This window comes from Lepisosteus oculatus, chromosome 14 (assembly GCF_040954835.1).
Source record: "Lepisosteus oculatus isolate fLepOcu1 chromosome 14, fLepOcu1.hap2, whole genome shotgun sequence".
Lineage (NCBI taxonomy): Eukaryota > Metazoa > Chordata > Actinopteri > Semionotiformes > Lepisosteidae > Lepisosteus > Lepisosteus oculatus.
Genome location: NC_090709.1, coordinates 18,093,063 through 18,107,517, shown reverse-complemented (window position 1 = coordinate 18,107,517; position 14,455 = coordinate 18,093,063). Strand labels below are relative to the sequence as shown.

The following is a 14,455-nucleotide window of genomic DNA, read 5'->3' as shown; positions in this document are numbered from 1 at the left end:
GCTCTATTTCACTTCAGCCTTTCACTCTTGCTTCCTTCCAATGAGGACGGAGCTGCGGGAGAAAGGGCGCTATAGAGGATCGCTGTGGAGAGCTGCTGCTGTGCTTTGACATCTGAGCTCTGTGGAAAACGATCTCAATACAATTCTGAAAAACGCGACTCTCCGAACGCCAGCCGAACAAGTCTCCACAGCCGAAGCGCTGTGTCTCTTTTCAGCTGGCGATAAACCTTTCCTCGATCCTTTGCGGACTTGTTAAACTGTTCATGATCAGAATAAAAAACGCTCACGCTAATACACAAGCACCCGTGTCTCGCCAAAGCTGACAAATAAACAGACGGACAAGCCGCACTGCATGTGTGAACAGGGGAATGAGCGAGCGAGCGGGGATAGGGCGCCTCCTGCGCTTAAAAGCTTACAGCACCTGGTATTCCCAGGCGGTCTCCCATCCAAGTCCTAACCAGGCCCATCCCTGTTTAGCTTCCGAGATCAGACGAGATCAGGCGTGCTCAAGGGGGTGTGGCCGTAAGCGAGAGCAGGGCTCGCTGGCACCCTTCTTATTGAGAGGACAGCTCCGTCACCTCTTTTACGACGCTGCTTTTTTTCCCTTGCGTTTTTCTCTTCTTCCCACAGTCTCTCTTCTCTGCCTTCGTCCCCGCTCTATTTCACTTCAGCCTTTCACTCTTGCTTCCTTCCAATGAGGACGGAGCTGCGGGAGAAAGGGCGCTATAGAGGATCGCTGTGGAGAGCTGCTGCTGTGCTTTGACATCTGAGCTCTGTGGAAAACGATCTCAATTCAATTCTGAAAAACGCGACTCTCCGAACGCCAGCCGAACAAGTCTCCACAGCCGAAGCGCTGTGTCTCTTTTCAGCTGGCGATAAACCTTTCCTCGATCTTTTGCGGACTTGTAAAACTGTTCCTGATCAGAATAAAAAACGCTCACGCTAATCCACAAGCACCCGTGTCTCGCCAAAGCTGACAAATCAACAGACGGACAAGCCGCACTGCACTTGTGAACAGGGGAATGAGCGAGCGAGCGGGGATAGGGCGCCTCCTGCGCTTAAAAGCTTACAGCACCTGGTATTCCCAGGCGGTCTCCCATCCAAGTACTAACCAGGCCCATCCCTGTTTAGCTTCCGAGATCAGACGAGATCAGGCGTGCTCAAGGGGGTGTGGCCGTAAGCGAGAGCAAGGCTCACTGGCACCCTTCTTATTGAGAGGACAGCTCCGTCACCTCTTTTACGACGCTGCTTTTTTTCCCTTGCGTTTTTCTCTTCTTCCCACGTTCTCTCTCTTCACTGCCTTCGTCCCCGCTCTATTTCACTTCAGCCTTTCACTCTTGCTTCCTTCCAATGAGGACGGAGCTGCGGGAGAAAGGGCGCTATAGAGGATCGCTGTGGAGAGCTGTTGCTGTGCTTTGACATTTGAGCTCTGTGGAAAACGATCTCAATACAATTCTGAAAAACGCGACTCTCCGAACGCCAGCCGAACAAGTCTCCACAGCCGAAGCGCTGTGTCTCTTTTCAGCTGGCGATAAACCTTTCCTCGATCCTTTGCGGACTTGTAAAACTGTTCATGATCAGAATAAAAAACGCTCACGCTAATACACAAGCACCCGTGTCTCGCCAAAGCTGACAAATAAACAGAAGGACAAACTGCACTGCACGTGTGAACAGGGGAATGAGCGAGCGAGTGGGGATAGGGCGCCTCCTGCGCTTAAAAGCTTACAGCACCTGGTATTCCCAGGCGGTCTCCCGTCCAAGTACTAACCAGGCCCATCCCTGTTTAGCTTCCGAGATCAGACGAGATCAGGCGTGCTCAAGGGGGTGTGGCCGTAAGCGAGAGCAAGGCTCGCTGGCACCCTTCTTATTGAGAGGACAGCTACGTCACCTCTTTTACGACGCTGCTTTTTTTCCCTTGCGTTTTTCTCTTCTTCCCACGTTCTCTCTCTTCACTGCCTTCGTCCCCGCTCTATTTCACTTCAGCCTTTCACTCTTGCTTCCTTCCAATGAGGACGGAGCTGCGGGAGAAAAGGGCGCTATAGAGGATCGCTGTGGAGAGCTGCTGCTGTGCTTTGACATCTGAGCTCTGTGGAAAACGATCTCAATTCAATTCTGAAAAACGCGACTCTCCGAACGCCAGCCGAACAAGTCTCCACAGCCGAAGCGCTGTGTCTCTTTTCAGCTGGCGATAAACCTTTCCTCGATCCTTTGCGGACTTGTTAAACTGTTCATGATCAGAATAAAAAACGCTCCCGCTAATACACAAGCACCCGTGTCTCGCCAAAGCTGACAAATAAACAGACGGACAAGCCGCACCGCAAGTGTGAACAGGGGAATGAGCGAGCGAGCGGGGATAGGGCGCCTCCTGCGCTTAAAAGCTTACAGCACCTGGTATTCCCAGGCGGTCTCCCATCCAAGTACTAACCAGGCCCATCCCTGTTTAGCTTCCGAGATCAGACGAGATCAGGCGTGCTCAAGGGGGTGTGGCCGTAAGCGAGAGCAAGGCTCGCTGGCACCCTTCTTATTGAGAGGACAGCTCCGTCACCTCTTTTACGACGCTGCTTTTTTTCCCTTGCGTTTTTCTCTTCTTCCCACGTTCTCTCTCTTCACTGCCTTCGTCCCCGCTCTATTTCACTTCAGCCTTTCACTCTTGCTTCCTTCCAATGAGGACGGAGCTGCGGGAGAAAGGGCGCTATAGAGGATCGCTGTGGAGAGCTGCTGCTGTGCTTTGACATCTGAGCTCTATGGAAAACGATCTCAATACAATTCTGAAAAACGCGACTCTCCGAACGCCAGCAGAACAAGTCTCCACAGCAGAAGCGCTGTGTCTCTTTTCAGCTGGCGATAAACCTTTCCTCGATCCTTTGCGGACTTGTAAAACTCTTCCTGATCAGAATAAAAAACGCTCACGCTAATACACAAGCACCCGTGTCTCGCCAAAGCTGACAAATAAACAGACGGACAAGCCGCACCGCACGTGTGAACAGGGGAATGAGCGAGCGAGTGGGGATAGGGCGCCTCCTGCGCTTAAAAGCTTACAGCACCTGGCATTCCCAGGCGGTCTCCCATCCAAGTACTAACCAGGCCCATCCCTGTTTAGCTTCCGAGATCAGACGAGATCAGGCGTGCTCAAGGGGGTGTGGCCGTAAGCGAGAGCAAAGCTCGCTGGCACCCTTCTTATTGAGAGGACAGCTCCGTCACCTCTTTTACGACGCTGCTTTTTTTCCCTTGCGTTTTTCTCTTCTTCCTACGTTCTCTCTCTTCACTGCCTTCGTCCCCGCTCTATTTCACTTCAGCCTATCACTCTTGCTTCCTTCCAATGAGGACGGAGCTGCGGGAGAAAGGGCGCTATAGAGGATCGCTGTGGAGAGCTGCTGCTGTGCTTTGACATCTGAGCTCTGTGGAAAACGATCTCAATACAATTCTGAAAAACGCGACTCCCCGAACGCCAGCCGAACAAGTCTTTAAGTGGAAATCTAATAAGTAAATTGATTCTTAAAATGTAGAGAGCTTTGCAAAGAAATATATTGGGGCTTTTAGATAATATATTTCAAGGATGTAATTGCTGTGCTACAGTACGTGCAGAATTTTAGAAAACAGTGCGTCAACAAAGTACACTGTTTAGGTTACTTTAGAAGACAATGTACCAAAACAAAATATGCTGTCTGGGTCGTTAGAATTAGCTGAAAGTAACTGATAAGCTTTGAATAACATATCTAGTGCTTCTTCTTTCGCTTTTTGATGTAATCTGTTTTCTCTTAGGGAAAGTGGAAGTTTTAGAATGGACAAAGCGCTTAGCTTTTTTACAGCGCAACGTCTTATGAAAACCCTGTACTGCTTGTAACAAATTGAGTCTCTGGTTGCTCCCAATATTGAAATAAAGACCTTACTCAGGTGAGAACTCTCTCTTGTGGCTTCCTTGATAGTTATATTTCCATGACACTGGTTTTAATGTCTGTAGATTGTATCTTATTTTTATTTTTTGGTTTGTTTCATGTTCATATTATGTGTTTTCACCCAGTTGACTCCAGTTAATAACAGTTCACCCAGTTAATAGCCACTTTTTATGCGCGAAAAACGGGTGATCTTTCTATCTCGTGATCAGCTTAGTATCTTTCTGTAAGTTTTTTTCTTCTTAATTAAACGTTTAAAATACATGAATTTCATAAAGACAACACACGTTTCGAACAGAAAAAAATCATATTCTGTTCTCTTCCTGGTATGTATAACAGATCAGCAGGTCTTATTTTCCCAATTGCTTTTTTCCACTGTATTTATCATAATGGCTAGCCAATGTCCTCTCTTAGCTAGGTAATGTTACTTGTGGATGTGCTTCTGCGTTGCGTAGAAGCACATGTATCCATAGAAAGTGTATTATACTACTATTTGAGCTACAGTACATAAAAATAATTATATCGTTATTAATTTCTTTAGGTACGTGATTCCATATTATATTCCCTATTAATCAAATTCTAAAAGTAGGCTTTTGTTTACTCCGATAACAAGCACATTCACAGAAAATGTGAATATCTTATGACTTTTCACAAAGTATATAAAGTTAAGATGGTCAGAAGGAGCATGTAAAAACGTTTCCGAAACGTGGTAAAATCTTACTACATGTAAGACTTTGATGCTTAAAATGTTTAGGAAGAAAGTGGAATACTGGTGTGTATTTTTTCTTTAAACTACCAATACCAGCCATATACAGTTTACACTATATGTTTATGTTCCTAAATTAATATAGTTTATGGTGGTGTATCGTGGTTGTAGAGGTTTGATGGGTTTACTGAGACAATTATTAATTGTAGCAGTAATCACGAGGTTGTTCGTTGTGGCTTTTAGAAAATCAATCGTCAGAACAACTAACAACGCACACACACGGGTTCAATACACGAGATACATTTATTCATATAAATTGTGCACCAAACATATACTAGTCTGCCTGGATACGAGCGGCAGACCTTACTGTGAGGGTTATCAATATACAAGGTATATAATCTCGAAGAGATGCCAACACAAAGAGATACACAACAGAGAATATATGTCAATATATATTGTTCGGTTACCAAATCGCTAATCAGTGTTATTACCCACTGTTACTCTAAACTCGGAAGTAAATACATTACTCATGAATTAAATTGATAACAACTTGTGTTGAGGTACAATTGAATTCTCGAGACACAATGTAGAACATGGGGTTTACTTATCCACTGTGTATGGATTTGGAATCTCCCGGCACGAACACCAAGTCACTCTTTTGCCTGGGAAGAAGCTGGTTCGTTCCTGGTCCAGCGCTGCTTCTGAATAAGCTATTCAGGTTGTCGATGAGGGTCCAACTGTAGGCTGCCGTTGATCAAGCGGATCATTCACGTTGGTAGAATTCTGAGTACGTATGGGATCCTCGGCCTCGCGCTTAGAACAAAGTCCAAGTCCCTTTGCAGACAACAGCAGTTGTCACGTGATTGTCTCTGAGGATACGCGAAAATGGCCAAGGAGAGCCCCGATCTGAGCTTGCGCTCCCTTTTTGACCAAGACATAGATGTGTGCTGATTGGTTGAGAGTTTGGCGGGCATTAGAGACCCACGTGGTATTACCACGCCCTGCCAGTCCCTGATTGGTTGGTCAAGGTGAGATATGAGTCACTTACTCTTGACACTTAGGAATGCAGTCCAGATGTCCATTCGGCACTCCCTAGACAGATAGGCACCAATGGATGACCATTGATCATGATAGCCAGGCTAAGCTAAGTGCATCCCCATCTGGGTGCTGTCCATTATCAAAAGAAAACATCTTAAATCAACCTGCATGAATACTTTCTCTGTGGCTGCACCACAAAGATGGAGGGTGAGATGGGGCCTCAATTAGGACAGAATACCACCGCCTAATTCTGTCTTATTAACAAGCATTGCCGCTACAACGGCATCTCTCCTGTCAAACTTCCTCCTGACATGTTTGACAGGATCTGGGCCGTGGTGAACAGTGGGAAAGACGCCCTGTGGAGAGTGAGGAACATGGGGCTGTTCAAAGGCATCGAGGTCCCAGTCAAGGCAGCAGGTAGCCTGGCCCTGTTCATCACCCGAGAGAACTATTACCTCAGAGATCTGTGGAGAGAAGGGAGGGAGGAAGCAGAAAATCTGTGGGAAATTGAGAGCATAGGTCAATATCTCAAGAAACTGTGAAAAACATTATCATGTTTAAGTAAAGAATGTGATTTGCACCAGAAAAAAATAAATTGTTGCTATATAACTGGTACCGTGTCAAAATGTAATGAGATGTGATTATATATACTGTTTTAAGTATGTATATTAATGTAAAGCTTTCTAATTTGTGATGTCCTGTATTTTTTTGTGAAAAGAAAATAAAGTTCTTAAAAAATCGATTCACCCAGGGCGAGGCTCGGCCATTGCACTCCGGCTGTGCTGACCCCTGCGAATTCCCCAAATGTGGGAATCTCGACTGCATAATTTCTGGTAGTGGGGGACTGCGTTCGCGCTCTCTCCTGATGTGCTTGGTCCAATATCAGATACGGGAGAGTTAGGACACCATGAGCTGCGATAGGATCCCAGTTCGAAAGCCACTGCTGGTTCCCGGTTTCTTTTAGTTAGAGGTCCGGAGAAGCATTTCAAGCTGGTTACACTACTCCTTCCGGACATTCATTCCCTTTTCAAAGTCGGTCGTTTTGCTGTTGTCTGCATTATTTAGGCTGATTATCGAGGTTAGCCTTTATTTGGTCATGGGGGCCTCGGTACTGTATGCTAATTCTCAAGACAGTTTCACCCGTTTTCTGATTGCTAGGTTCTGTACCAGTGCAGACATGTCAAACAGTGAATGGCTGTACCTCTATTGTATCCGTGCTCAATGAATGAAATCAGTATTAAATGAATATATGTATAGTTATACGAAAAACAAGTGGTTTGTCGACTCATCTTCATTTGCAGATTTAGAGGCAGCTTCGATATTCGGGGGAGGCGTAAAACATGGTGCTGATCTTTGGAAAGCAGGAGGCAAAACTGACACGTTCTCATACAAGGAGCTGAAACCAGGCCACCTGGGTGAAGATCAGGTATCGTAACCGCTAGACCATATGGGAGCATACAGCCATGTTGTGCGTGCGTCATGTAAGCAAACTGTAATTGCTGCCTTGATGACCTGCTTGATGGAGAAAACACACAAGAGAGTTGGCACTCAGAGTGTCGAAGGGTTGATGTATACTAGGGCTCAGTTGAAATGCAGCGTCAGGACTTTTCCGACTAGTGTCACACAAAGAGAGTACATCCTTTCCTACTGGCTGTGTATGTCTCGGTAACTCGCTGTGATCGTATAGTGCTCAGAATTTGTGTTGTGGCCGCAACAACCCCGGTTCGAATCCGCATACTGGCAGAATAGGAGGAGTACTGCCTGACTGGATCGTTGATGAACGACAGAGGCCACTCCGACCTCTTCTTGGTTTTCTTCAATGACTTACTAAGGATCTTCTTCACATTCGCCCATGCAGGGGAAGCCAGTTACACCAAAGCAAACGCAGGAAAGTGCATTTCAAGCAGAGACCAGGAGGGACTTGTTTACACCGAGAGTGGTCGGAGAATGGAACAATGCGCCCAGCCCTGTTGCTGGAGCCGATTCTTGATGAGATCTTGGGCTCACTAAGAGGCCCCCGCTGGATGCTAATCTTTCTGTTGTTCTTGCAGGTCCTGCGCTGCTTTTGAGCCGACAGAGCTCGTCCTGGTCTGTCGGCACAGCCCAATTGCAAATGATCGGCTCCACGTACAGAAGGAACGTGCGTTTGGTACAAGAGTGCACGAAGGCACCGGAAATACATTGGGAACAAATGACCGGTCGTTCAAGACCTCTGTGAAGTACAGGAGCGTGCAAAACGAGGCTGCTTCCACCCGGTCTCGAACCGGGGACTTTTCGCGTGTTAGGCGAACGTGATAGCCGCTACACTATGGAAACCTGCAGGGACCGCTGCTGGTGTCTTGCTTGCATTTCGGGCTGAGAAAGGGACGCGTCACTTTAGGCAGGGTGCGCTGGAGAGAGGAACAAAGGGCGCGATGAAACAAAATACCAAAACCCGGGATCAAACCAGGGACCTTTAGATCTTCAGTCTAACGCTCTCCCAACTGAGCTATTTTGGCGGTGCGCAGAGCCCACAGCCACCTGCTCCAGCCTTCCTGTGTTGCGGCATGAGCGCACCAAGAGTAGCGGGAGAGTGTTGCAGGAACGTCACTCTGAAGGAAAGCCACCCAGGTGTGCCCTCTGAGCTCTGTCCAGCGCATCTTCCTCGCATGGACTCCTACCTGCGACGGGCAGGAAACAATTAACAAGAACAGAACGACACCCCATGGATGTCTCATGACCACACCTTAGGTTGTGACACGTGCAGGTGTAAGGGGTTGCTGGGCTACTTTGGAGCAGAGCTTGGGCGGAGGGGGGGCGGGAAAGCAGACAAAGAGGTGACACCTCAAGGTCTGCACGATCACAGCTCTCCGCCGCCCCAGGCTTCCGCTCGATAAGCTACTGGACACACCCGCCCCTCCTCACACAGACCGTGGAAAAGCCCCCGAGTGTGAGGGCTCTCTCTTCCTCCCAGGAGCTCTTGGACACGACGCACAGACAGGGCGCGGGGAGCCGCTGCCTGCAAACACGGCTCCAGGCAGGACTCCACTCCGCAGGAGCCGCAGAGCAGAGGAGATGGGGGCAGCTTAGCTCCTGTGCAGAGACCTGAGCTGTTGTTGCTGCGGACGCTGTCTTTTCTGCACTCGGGGTAGGAGTGAATGTTGAGTTGCCCTTAGAAATGAAGCAGAGCACTTCAACGGCAAGGGTGTGTGTGTGTGTGTGCGCCCTGGTGATTCTGGGAGACAGATCGAACCTGGGCTGTGGTTTAAATGCTATTGGTTTGTGAACAGAATACCCTTATCCCAGTGCATTGTGCCACATTAAATAAACGCACGAGAAAAAGAGATTCAGAACGCAAAGCTGTGTCAGTGTTCTGTGTAAAAAATCGGTTTGAACATCACGGGAGCTGTTTTTAATAAGCTGCTGAGTAAAGAATATTGTAGCATTTACAGGTTCTTTTCAGAACAAAGGACGAGTGGAGACGCGATTAACAAACAAGCGCTTTGTTATTAATACTCACACTTTGTTATGAACACTACCATTAAAACTACCAGTTGTACTCTCACTAATGTTAAAATGAATACACTAGTAGTAGAATTAGTTGCTGCCCGTGACGTCACATACACTCTCTGTGACGAATGCGAGACACCTAGACACATACAGTGACGTGCCGGCTGTTGCCGTGGTTACCATACTTATGATTTATAAACACTGGAAAAAATCCATTTAAACTGTTACTTACATACATTTATCAACTTGGAATATAATTTTCTAGCTCTAGGATAGAGTTACCTAAATAATAATATGAATAATCATTGTTTAATTTCGGATTGAACATTATTAACACTAAACGCACTATGGTAATTGATCGATACAGTCTTTATTGACTGTTTTCTAGATATTTAAACAGGGTCAAGAAAAGAATCAGTACTCACCAATCAGTGAAGTTAATCGATTATTCTATGGTCCTTCAGCTGAATAAATTGGTTGTCGATACATAAGTGATCAATAATTCTCCTCCGTTCCCTCCGCGCGTCTCCCGCGGTCTCGCTCTCTGATCCCGGCGCTCTGGCTGGTGTCTGTGACGTCACAGAGCTCTTTCTGACAAAGCAGAGCTGGAGGAGACTCCTGTCCGGAGCCCGGGGGGCTTTTCTTACAGATATAAAATCTCCCCCCCAAAAAAAAACACACCGGACTGTGAAGAGAAGCGAATCATCACAGTTGGAGAAGGAGAGCGACAAACCTAGGAATAAAATTCATTAAACAGAAAAAAAAGTTTACATCGCAGATTATTGCGTTACAAAGCGTACCTGTGTGGAGCAGTAGAGGACAAGCACGAGTCCCTGAAATAAGCGCTTTTAAGAGTTTTACACAAATCTTCAGAGTAAAGAAGCCAGGAGGATCAGACTCCTGATCCTGGAGGTTAAAATGTGTATCCTGGTTTTATTTCCACCCAGCTCTCAGTTCCATCAGTGGTCTGATGATTTAAATTAACTGTATAACTGTTACCAGACTTAATCTAAATTGTAAATTTATAAGACTGGCTACTAATAATAAATATACTGATCAAAGTGTCAATACTGGTGTTTATAAAATAAATACTGTAGCATTTGCAGGTTCTTTTCAGAACAAAGGACGAGTGAAGACGCGATTAACAAACAAGCATTAACACAAAACCAAACACAGGATATACACACACATGAGGAGACTGAGGGAACAAGTACACATAGGGTGGTAATTACCTAACAACACACTATACTTTTACAAGACTACACAGGGCACTAGAACTACTAGGACATTATTTACACAGGTAGGGTCAGCCGCTGGTCATCGGCTACCACTCCCAGCATGCCCAGCGGTACTACGAGCGCCTAGGGGCACTTTCTCCTCACCACCAGGCGAGGGCATTACACTGCCCCCACCTGAAGCGTCTGGCGTCTGGCATCTGGCGTCTGGCGTCTCGCCGACTTCGAACACCCCCCTCAGGCTGTACTCGTACTGGGCAAACTGCTGTGGAACCCTGTGCCGCAGTGACGGCTGGCGACCCACGGACGCCCCACTATCGTCCGGCTCCAGCCCCGGCTGCTCCTGTAGAGCCTCCCCACACGGCTCCTCCTCCCGGGCCCGGTAGGGGGCCAGGCGGTCTCGGTGCAGGACCACCACTCTCCCCCGTGTTCGCAACCGGACACGGTAGCAGACCTCACCCACCACCCCGAGTACCTCAGCGGGACCCTCCCACGACGGCGCCAGCTTAAGGCTGAGGCCTTTGCAGCGGCGCGGGTTGTACACCCAAACCGAGTCCCCGGGCTGGAAGGCAGGCCCCCTGCAGCGCAGGTCGTAGTGCCGCTTCTGCCGGACCCCCGCCTGTGTCAGGTGGGTCCGTGCAAAGCTGTGCACCCGCTGCATCCGCTGCCGCAGGTCCCACTCGTAGTCCGGTCCAGCCGGCGGTGCCCACCCGTCTCCGGGCGGCGGGCCGAAGACCAGGTCCACCAGGGTTCGCATTTCCCGGCCCAGCATGAGCGAGGCCGGGGTGCACCCGGTGGATTCCTGGACCGCGGTCCTGTACGCCCAGAGCGCAAGGGGGAGGTGGCAGTCCCAGTCCCGTTGGTGCCGGGACACCAGGGTGGCCAGCTGGGTGGCGAGCGTCCGATTAAACCGCTCCACCAACCCGTCGCTCTGGGGATGCAGCGGTGTGGTCCGCGTCTTAGTGATCCCCAGGCGCTGGCACACTCTGGCGAAGACCTCGAAGTTACGCCCCTGGTCACTGTGTAACTCCTCCGACACCCCCAGCCTGGCAAATATCCCCTCCAGCAGTGCATCGGCCACCGTGGGGGCACTCTGGTCCGGGAGGGCGTAGGCCTCCGGCCACTTCGTAAAATAATCCATGGCCACCAAGACGTAGCGGTTCCCAGCCTCGGTGCGCGGAAACGGGCCCAAAACGTCCACTCCCACCCGCTCCATAGGAGCCCCCACCTGGTGTTGTTGGAGGGGGGCCCGAGAGTGCTCGGGGGACCCTTCTGCGCCACGCACACCGCACACGTTCGGCAGTACCGCTCCACGTCCCGGTGGCAAAGACCCCAATAAAAATGGCCTCGGAGACGCTGCAGGGTTTTCTTACCGCCGCCCCATGCCCGGCTGGCCGTGCACCGCTCGGAGCACCGCCCCACGGAGCGACCGAGGCACCACCAGCTGCCACCGTACCTCACCACTGGAGGGTACCCGCCACCCCCGGTGCAGCACCCCGTCCTTTACCTCCAAGGCCTCCCACAGGGCGCAGAGGGCCTTGACGGACTTCGGGTGCGGGGCGAGCTCCTCTCGCGTAGGCCGCACCCCTGCTGCCCTCCAGCGGAGCACCGGCCCCACGTCAGGATCAGCTGCCTGACGCTGCGCCAGGTCTGGCAGGCCCACCCCCAGCGGCCCCTCCCGGGCCGTGGCCGCGGTGCCCACCCCCGCCACGGTGCGGACAGCCACCTCACGCTGCTCCCGCCGGGCGCAGTGATGGCAGTCCGCGGCCTCGCAGGGGCGCCGCGAGAGAGCGTCGGCATTGAGATGGCGAGACCCCGCACGGTGCACGACAGTGAAGTCGTACTCCTGCAGGATCTCTATCCATCGCGCCATCTGCCCCTCCGGCTCCTTTTAGTGGAGCAGCCAGGTGAGGGACGCATGGTCGGTCCTCAGCCGGAACCGGGTCCCGAACAGGTACGGCCTGAAGTGGTGGACCGCCGCCATCACCGCCAGCAGCTCGCGACGGGTCACGCAGTAGTTCCGTTCAGCCCTAGTCAAAGCCCGACTATAGTAGGCCACTACGCGCTCCCCATCCGGCCCCTCCTGCGCCAACACCGCGCCCACCCCCGAGTCACTCGCGTCGGTATCGAGAACATACGGCAACCGCGGGTCGGGGTAGGCCAGCACGGGGGCCCCCACCAGAGTTTCACGCAACCGGCCGAAGGCAGTCTCACAGCCCGAGTCCCAGTCGAAACGGCGGCCCTTGTCGGTGAGGGGTTGAGCCTCAGGCCAGCACGGCGGATGCAGTCCAGCACCGCCTGGAGGTTCGTCAAGGCCTGGTCGAAGCCCCGGGCATGAACCAGCAGATCGTCCAGATACAGCACACACTTGTTCCGCGGGACAGATGCCAGCACCCTCTCCATCAGCCTCTCGAACGTCGCCAGGGCATTGCACAGGCCAAAAGGAATGACAGTAAACTGCCAGAGGCCCTGGCCGATAGAAAAGGCCGTCTTCGGGCGAGCATCGGGAGCAAGCGGTACCTGCCAGTAGCCGCAGCGGAGGTCCAGGGAGCTGAACCAGGTTGACCCGGTGATGTAGTCTAGGGCGTCATCTATCCTCGGCAGGGGGTAGGAATCTTTCCGGGTGACCTCGTTCAGCTTGCGGTAGTTGACGCAGAACCTCCACGAGCCGTCTTTTTTTTTTACCAGTACAGCTGGCGCCGACCACGGGCTCGCGGAGGGCTCAATCACTCCCGCTGCGGCCATCTCCCGGATCTTTTCCTCGGCGGCTGTCCGCTTGGCGTGAACCATGCGTCCCGGTGGGATGCGGATGGGCCGAGCGTCGCCGGTGTTGATCTCGTGTTGGACCAGGGCAGTGCGGGTGCAGTTCTCATCTATCGCCGCAAAGAGATCCTCGTTCTGGGCGAGTAGCGCCTGGAGCCGCTGCCACTGGTCCTGATCGAGGCCCTCGCAGCTCCGCTGGTAGATCCTCAACGGCGCGCCTCGCTTCCACGCAACGCTCGGCTCCCGCCGCCGCCGCCTTGTCTGGCCCCCCGGCTGACTCGGGAGCAGGATCCGGCACGCTCGCTCCCCGGCTCACAGGCCTGGTCTGCCCCGGCGACTGCCGCCGCCGCCGCCGCCACTGCCTCTTTTTCTCCCAGCTCCGGCAAGCCCGCGTCCCTCGGCCTTCGCCGGGCCTGCCCTCCACCAGGTGAAGTCGCTCCCCCTGCCACACCAACTCCTGCCGGCTCAAGTCCAAACTGGCCCCCACTCGCTGCAGTACGTCCAGCCCCAGAATGCAGTCCTCCTGGATGGGTGCGAGGTAGCAGGGGTGGCGGACCGTCGCTGCACCTAGACGGAAGGCAAGCACCTGTTTCCCCCGGACTGCAGCGAGCTGTCCCGTCACGTTCCATAGACGCAGGCTGGAGGCCTCCCATCCTGGGGGGTTGGTGCCCTCGGTGTCGGGGAGGACGCCCGGCCGGTGTAGGGTTACCGATGAACCGGTGTCGAGTAGGGCCAGGCAGGGTTGGTCCTCGATTTTGCAGTGGAGGTACAGGCCCCGGCTACAGCCGACTCGCCCCACGGTGGCGTGAGGGGCGCCGGTCTTAACAGCGCTTTCCGGAGCGGGGGTTGAGGTGTTCGAGGGGCGGCCTTCCCCACGCTGAGTCGCCCCGTTCCCGTTTCCCGACGCCGATCGAGGAGTGCGAGGTTCGGGTGCCCGGCAGAACCGGGCTCGGTGTCCTCTCTTCCCGCAGCGGTTGTAAAACAGCATGCGGGGCTGTTCCGCGGGGGTTGCTGCCCAGGCTGGCTCCTCTTCCCCCTCGCTGGATTCCTCCGTCGCCGCCTCGGTCAGCCGGCAGGGCGCACTGCGTCTGCTGGCACTTCCAGCCACCCCGAACATGGCCTCAGCCCGTGTAGCAAGGGCCAAGGCCTGCTCCAGCAATGTTGGCGCGGCCAGCTGCACGTGGCGCCGCAGCTCCTCGGGTGAGAGGGCCTTGAGAAAAGCCTGGAGAGCCATCTCCCGCTGCGCCTCCCGGGGGAAAGTTGGGTATCCTCGGCGGGCGAGGAACGCGACATCAGCGGCAACCGGGCCCAGTCGCTCTCCTGGTTGGCGC

General features: G+C 52.3%; 1 protein-coding gene, 7 non-coding genes and 1 pseudogene across 8 annotated transcripts in view; 1 reads left to right on the top strand and 8 right to left on the bottom strand.

The window, feature by feature from the left end:
* The window catches only part of LOC138242765 (zinc finger protein 850-like), a 409,608-nt gene that overhangs the window by 142,235 nt on the left and 252,918 nt on the right, over positions 1-14,455 (bottom strand). The window lies entirely within an intron of this gene.
* LOC138217843 (5S ribosomal RNA) lies at positions 410-528 on the bottom strand (annotated as a pseudogene).
* LOC138243965 (5S ribosomal RNA) lies at positions 1,064-1,182 on the bottom strand. Its single transcript, XR_011192579.1, has one exon. It is a non-coding gene; the product is annotated as a 5S ribosomal RNA (ribosomal RNA).
* LOC138216505 (5S ribosomal RNA) lies at positions 1,720-1,838 on the bottom strand. The gene has a single exon (XR_011180217.1). It is a non-coding gene; the product is annotated as a 5S ribosomal RNA (ribosomal RNA).
* On the bottom strand, positions 2,377-2,495 carry LOC138243964 (5S ribosomal RNA). The gene has a single exon (XR_011192578.1). It is a non-coding gene; the product is annotated as a 5S ribosomal RNA (ribosomal RNA).
* On the bottom strand, positions 3,033-3,151 carry LOC138245386 (5S ribosomal RNA). The gene has a single exon (XR_011193996.1). It is a non-coding gene; the product is annotated as a 5S ribosomal RNA (ribosomal RNA).
* LOC138243611 (U1 spliceosomal RNA) lies at positions 6,338-6,502 on the top strand. Its single transcript, XR_011192266.1, has one exon. It is a non-coding gene; the product is annotated as a U1 spliceosomal RNA (small nuclear RNA).
* On the bottom strand, positions 7,881-7,953 carry trnav-aac (transfer RNA valine (anticodon AAC)). The gene has a single exon. It is a non-coding gene; the product is annotated as a tRNA-Val (tRNA).
* Positions 8,063-8,135, bottom strand: trnaf-gaa (transfer RNA phenylalanine (anticodon GAA)). Its single transcript has one exon. It is a non-coding gene; the product is annotated as a tRNA-Phe (tRNA).